The sequence below is a fragment of the Octopus bimaculoides genome, chromosome 5 (assembly GCF_001194135.2).
Source record: "Octopus bimaculoides isolate UCB-OBI-ISO-001 chromosome 5, ASM119413v2, whole genome shotgun sequence".
Classification (NCBI taxonomy): Eukaryota; Metazoa; Mollusca; class Cephalopoda; order Octopoda; family Octopodidae; genus Octopus; species Octopus bimaculoides.
In genome coordinates, this window is record NC_068985.1 from 39,959,922 (window position 1) to 39,967,175 (window position 7,254).

Here is a 7,254-nt window from a genome sequence, read left to right on the forward strand (position 1 = left end):
AATTGATTTTAATTGAGTTTTTACCTATAATTTTGGATTTTATCCCTAATGTTTGTATGGTGCATTTTACAGGCCACTGGCATGGGAGCCAGTCTAGTGGGACTGGCATTGACCATGCTCGAATGGTCCTTTTCATGTTCCACTGGCACAGGTGCCAGTTAGATGGTACTAGTGTCAGTCACAATAATGATTTGACTTGACTCAGCAGGTCTTCTCGAGCATAGTTTATTGCCCAATGATTGAAGGGTACTCTTAAATGGGCTGGTTATGTGACACTGGCATAGGCCACGGTTACAGTCTCACTTGGCTTGCCAGGTCTTCTCAAGCAGAGCATATCTCCAAAGGTCTTGGTCGCTTGTCATTGCTTCTGCGAGGCCCAACATTCAAAGGATGTGCTTCACCACCTCATCCCATGTCTTCCTGGGTCTACCTCTTCCACAAGTTCTCTCCACTGTTTCCGTTTGACACTTTTTCACACAGCTGTCCTTCTCTATACACATCACCTGCCCATACCAGCACAGTCGTCTCTCTTGCACACCACATCTGATGCTTCTTATGTCCAACTTTTCTCTCAGGGAGCTTACACTCTGTCGTTTATGCACACTGACATTTCACATCCAGTGGAGCATACTAGCTTCATTCCTTGCAAGCGTATGCATGTTCTCAGCAGTCACAGCCCATGTCTCACTGCTGTGTAACATGGCTGTTCGCACACATGCATCATACAGTCTATCTTTCACTCTGAGTAGGAGGCTCTTTCTTACCAGCAGAGGTAGGAGCTCGCTGAACTTTGACCAGGCTATTCTTATTCTAGCAGCTATGATCTCAGAGCATCCACCCCAGTTACTGACTTGGTCACCTAGGTAACAGAAGCTATGAAACTACTTCAAGTTTTCCCCCTGGCACATTTTCAGTGTTTATTACCCCTGTGCATTTGCCACATATATCGTCATCACATACATACATACATAAACTTATCTTCATACATACATACATACATACATACATAAACTCATGTCCATACACACACACATACACACATTTTCAGCAACTTTAGTTGCTGAACCAAGAGCTGTATGGTAGCCATCAGCTTATTGAAATTACCCGTGATTTCAATATGTGACAAAGTGTGTAACTTACAATGTTGACAAATCTATTTTATCGTATATTGTCCACTTTTTTGTCATTTATACTAGCTGCATAAATGCTGAAGCTTACTAACTTTCTACACTTGGATCTCAATAGCATGTTCTTTGAGAGTGACTTTGCAGCTTTTTCTGGCTGGTAAGTAACAATGCAGACATTCTCTTGTTGGCTCATATATCATGCTTTCCTGTTGTTCGACCCTAAATGAGTAGACATGAACAAAAGCAGCCCTGTCATGATCATCTCACTGTTCTTTTTTTTGTGTGGGGGGGGAGGTTATTTTTGCACTTTTTTTTTCTGTGTATATAGAACAATCATTTCCATCCAACATATCTCCCTAGTTCAAGAGGGAAATTTTGTTTTTGCTGCTATTTCTAGTAAATTGTATGCAACCCTGTAGTGGCTCCTTCCTTTCAGCATTTTCTTATGGTTGTGTTTGTTTTGAGCTTAAAATTCTATTGAAATTGCCTTCGCTTGCCATTCTCTTGAGTCAAAAAAAAAGAAGAAAAAAAAACAACAAAATAGGCATACACTGGAGTAGAGTACAATCCACTACACACCCTATCCTGTAAATTAATGGCCTTGTGTCACAATGAGTAATCAAGTAAAGAAAGTGAAGCAGAAACTGATGTTGCGGAGGGAAAGAGAGAGAGAGAGAGAGACAGACAGCCAGACAGACAGACAAGTAGACAATGTTGTTGCATTTATTATACTCTATTGTTGACTATTTCAATTCTTTATGAGTTTAATTTATTGTAAAGAAACCAGTTTCTAAACACTATAAAAGTTTTACATTAGCAAGACATTCACTTTTCACGTGTGTGCATGTGCGTGAATAACATCACAGGCCAGCTGGATCAGGCCTGATCTGGAACAATAAAAAAAAAAAAGAAAGAAAGAAAGAAAGAAAGAAAGAAAGAAAGAAAAAAAATAAAGAAAGAAAGAAAGTGAGAGATGTGTGTCAGCAAGTTATTTATCAAATCCAGTGCATGTCAACACTAGTGTTGAACTGTGTGAAGAAAACAAATTCACCTAACAGGTTTGTTTCAATATGGTCTGACACAAACCTATGTTAATATACACTATTTTTATGTTCATATTATATATATAAATACACACACACATACCAACTAAAAATATGTATATAAATGTGTTATGAGTATTATAGGATGAAATCCTATATAAACCCAACTAACCAAGTTATTTTCATTGTTTACTATCTTCTGCACTCATGTATTTCTGTATACGTATATAACCATACATAGAAGGAAAATGTTAAATTTGTTGTCATAATTTTTGATTGCCATAAATTTCAGTAAAATGGATATTTCTTAATAAAATTTTCTACGAATATGTGTTATATCAGGCTAGGCTGTGGCACTTTTTCACACAGCTATCCTCATCTATTCTCGCCAAATGACCATACCAGTGCAATCGTCTCTCTTGCACACCACAACTGATGCTTCTTAGGTCCAACTTTTCTCTCAAGGTACTTACACTCTGTCGAGTATGCACACTGACATTACACATCCATCGGAGCATACTGGCTTCATTCCATGCAAGCTTACGCATGTCCTAAACAGACATATTCTTCTTTAGATGACTAGTCTTCTTCACAGATCACCACCAGTGTTGACACAACATGTTAGTTTAGATAAATAACTTCAAAGATCTCTGAGACACATACCCCTCTCTCTTACTCAGTCTATCTGCTTGCCTGCCTGCTTGTCTGCCTGTCCAACTGTCTCTTTCTCTCAGGTCAGACATGATCCAGCAGGTTATGATCAAATTTTTAGGGAGCTCTTTTAAGATAGTAGGATGTGATTTAAGGAAGATTTGGTTGTTATTTCTAACTGGTTGAACTTTGGCATAGAAATTGCCTTGTTGGCTTCCTTTAGTTATATTATGTTATATATAAATATATTATATCACACACACACACACACACACCTGCGGACTTAATGTCTTGTCAACCTTAAAACTTTTTAGTTTGTCTGGAAACTGATTTCCTTACAAAATAAATAAATATATTAAAAAAATGAAATAGATAAAAATAGAATAAATTAAATGCAACAATAAGCTTGCTCCCAACCACATGGTTCCAGGTTCAGTCGCACTGCATGGCACCTTGGGCAAGTGTCTTCTACTATAGCCCCAGGCCGACCAAAGCTTTGTGAGTGGATTTGGCAGACGTAAACTGAAAGAAGCTCGCTGTATATATGTATATATATATGTATATGTTTGTGTGTCTGTGTTTGTCCCCTCATCTTTGCTTGACAACCGATATTGGTGTGTTTACATCCCTGTAACTTAGCAGTTACGCAAAAGAAACCGATAGGATAAGTACTAGGCTTACAAAGAATAAGTAAGTCCTGGGGATGATTCCTAAAGGTGGTGCTCCAGCATGGCTGCAGTCAAGTGACCAAAACAAATAAAAGAATAAAAGAACTATTTTGAGTCTTTTGTTTATTGTTTCTCTCTTTTAGGAAGTTACTGTTATACCAGAATGACTTTACTGGGTCAAAAAAAGGACAGTGAACCTTTGTTTGACATCTCTGTGGTAGTTATAATAGGGTCAAGGTAGCATATTTTGTAAGATTGTTTATCCTTGATATTTTTTGAAAGTGTACTAAACCCCATAACTCTGGATTGTACAGAGATGATAGCTAGTAATTACATACAATATGAAGGGTATGCTTGCTTCTTGCCTATGCTCTAACTTGAAGAAGCTGGGGTCATTCCAGGTTAGTGATCCTAGAGACATCATCATGTGTAGAGCTGACCAAGTCCACTGGTGCTCTCCATCATTGGCAGTCATATACCAGCTCCTCAGCATCCTCCAAAGTGACATCAAGCCTCTGGAGATCTTCCTTAAAAATGCTCAGCCATCTGGTGCACAGTCTGCCATGTGGCCTCTTACAGTTTGCAGCTTCTGCTCTGGTTAGGAGACTGAGAACATGTCCATACCAGCACATGCAATGGATAGCATTGAAGTAACAACATTAGGTGGGAGGTTGTGGACTGATGTGTGCATGTGTGCAAACAGTTCTTTGTTGGGTATTAAGAAAATTTAAGGTATTTGGCTTAAATATAACTGTAAGCATCAGCAAAACTACTGTTAACTTCCTGGATAAACTTAGGTTGAAAAATAGGCAAATACTATTCTCACAGAAATCTAAAATTTCATAAAAATTTCAACCATCACAGGCCATAATTAAAAAATTTATTGCTAGAATATATAGAGTTTGTTTATCTTCAGAGATATATTCAACTAGGCAGCTCCCCACTATAATGACGCACAAACTAGGAGTGGTTTCAGAGAAAAATTAGTTTATATAGGTTAGATGTTGCCCACCACACAGCAGTGTGGAAGTTATGAATAGCCAGATATTTTTAAGCACTAATTTGACATCACTTCCCATGCACACACAAATACCATAAATTCTCAAACTCACAATATTAAAGTCAACATAGCTTCCTATATTAAATGCTACAGTTGCAACCCTACACAGTCACTGTCCTATCAGCCAACTCATAAGTGTCCCAACTCTATCTACATATCCACTCAAGAGATCTTTCTACCATAAAGAAGTCATATATTGAGCAACTATAACATATGGATTGCAATGAAAGGAGTTATATAGGTCTAACAACAAGCATCTTCACAGGTCAGATTCTTCAACATCTTCACTAATTCAGTTTAAAGAACAGGATACATTCTACCAATCTTTGACAATTTCTCTAGATACTGAAAGACTAGCATCTCCAATAACATGGAACATTGTGGAACTATGGACTTTTATTAAGCAAAAACTTCCAGAACCTGAAGCACCTTGTAATATCTCTTAACTGAAGCTCATACTTATTCTCCAATAGCCAACTCTGACAAACATTGTTCTTGGGACATATTCAAAATTCCCAAATGCCCAAAAATCACAACCTATAAAAATTTACTCTAAGACAGTCTCTAAAATTTCATCAGCCCTTTGAAGTAACAACATTGAGTTTCTTGTGTTTATGATACAAGCAGTCCTAGGAGTGACTTTGCCAGACATAACAAATCCAATCATATTACCAGTCATACCCAATAAAATTTCACCTTACAAATGCACCAATGAACTTAATAGCTTTCTAAATAAAATTCAATGGTGTAGTTTTTATTGTCTTTTAGTTCCAGGTTAACTCTGGTCCAGTAATCCAATGACCAAAAGTATTTCTGTCATTTTCTCAGAAATATTCGAAGAACTATATTGCATATATAACTTCAAACATAATGTTTGTAGAACTACATTATCCAATGTGTTCTTCCATTTTAAGATTGTATGTGTGAACTGAAGGAGATTTGGTTGCTTTATCTAGTATGTTGAGCAATCCTGTAGAAGCTCTCTCATTAGCTCATGTTGGATTTTGTTGTAGTCAAATTACTTTTGTTAATACAGACACTAAGTCTTTTGTTTAAAGGTCTTCAGATTTCAGTGTTCAAAGAATGAAACTGCCATTAATGAAAATACATCAATGAGAGCCATGTCGTAAAGTAGTATATGGAAATATTTCTGTTAAAATAAATGTTTTGATTAACAAAACTGGCATAAAGTAGCATCAGAAGTAAACAGAGGAAAATAAAACTATAACAGGAAAGGTTATCATAGAATAGAAAAGGTAAAAAAAAAAAAAGACAGAAGCTAAATATACATAGATGTGTTGTGTGTGACATTATGCTGATCCAAAGGTGGAGTGGTTGGGAGAGCTTTGCACACTTAACATTAAGTTTGAAATGTTGGAGGTTATAGTAATTGGAATTAATTTTCAGTAATTATATTCCTCTTACAAAGTGAACATGCATGAAAGTTGGTATTTCCAAGTCATTTTGCTTCATTCAGTTAAGATTTTTATCCATTTCTGTATGAAAGTTCAAAGGATATTTGAAATAATAGAGTACTAGATTTACTGATTCCCTTTAAAAAAAAAAACAACATAGAATATAGCACACAGACACAGACAGACAGACACACACACACACACTGGTGTATATATAAACAGGGACTGGTGTATAATTTAAGTTACAGAACATGCATACATATGCACAAAAGTACATATATACTGTACAAAGAGACACTACAATAACAGAACTTGCATAATCAGTTAATGCACACACTGAAGTCTGTATCAAAGTAGTCTTGTAGGTAATTCAGTGAAAAAGTACCTGGAGCAAAACAAAACAAAAATGAATTCCTTCCTAAAACAGTCAACAATTAGATTGATGTACTGGGCAATGGTCCTTCCACAGGAAAGAGAGAGAGAGAGAAAATATTTTTGGAAGGAGAGACGAAATGTAATTTGCTTTGGGAAGTGTTTCACATTGTGGAAAAGTAGAAGGGATTGAAGAAGCGGAGGATGTGGAGAACATTGTGCAACAAAAGAGTGGAGCAAGGAGTTAAATTAGGCGCAAGGGTGTGTATGCATGTGAAGCATGAGTGCATCATATATATAAGTGTGTGTGTGCGTGCATGCGTGTGTGTGTAGGAGGTTTGTATGCATATGTGTTGTGCGGGTATGAAACTTTATACGTGTGTTTATAAATGTAGATGTGGACATATGTTGGTAGAGAAATGTGGCTCAGTTATATACTATACAAATACTGGTTTCAAATTTTGGCACAAGGTCAGAAATTTCGGGGATAAGTTGATTACATCAACCCCAGTGTTTAACTGGTACTTATTTTATCAACCCTGAATGGGATAAAGTGCAAAGTCAAGCTTAGTGGAATTTAAATTCAGAACGTAAAGATGGATGAAATGCCACTAAGCATTTTGGCTGGCATCCTAACAATTCTGCCAGCTCGCCACCTTATACTATACAAATACTAAAGTGACAGATTAGTTATTGTTTACATGGCAACTGGGATGTAAGAAAACCATGGTGTAATACAATATTTCTGTAACTCACCATTTGCAGATTTTTGTTTAGTTTTTTGCCATGCTAAGGGCAGTTCATTTTACTTCAGGAAGTTTATTTCTTAATAGTTTTGGGGTTTAACAGTATATAATTCAATGCACTTAACTTCGAAGCAACACAGTTATGTTTATATTTTATTGCATTTTTCTGAGG

At 36.6% G+C, this 7,254-nt stretch overlaps 1 protein-coding gene across 2 annotated transcripts in view; it reads right to left on the reverse strand.

The window, feature by feature from the left end:
* Positions 1 to 7,254, reverse strand: part of LOC106879859 (alanine aminotransferase 2-like) — a 27,305-nt gene that overhangs the window by 7,730 nt on the left and 12,321 nt on the right. The gene's annotated exons all lie outside the window — the stretch shown is intronic.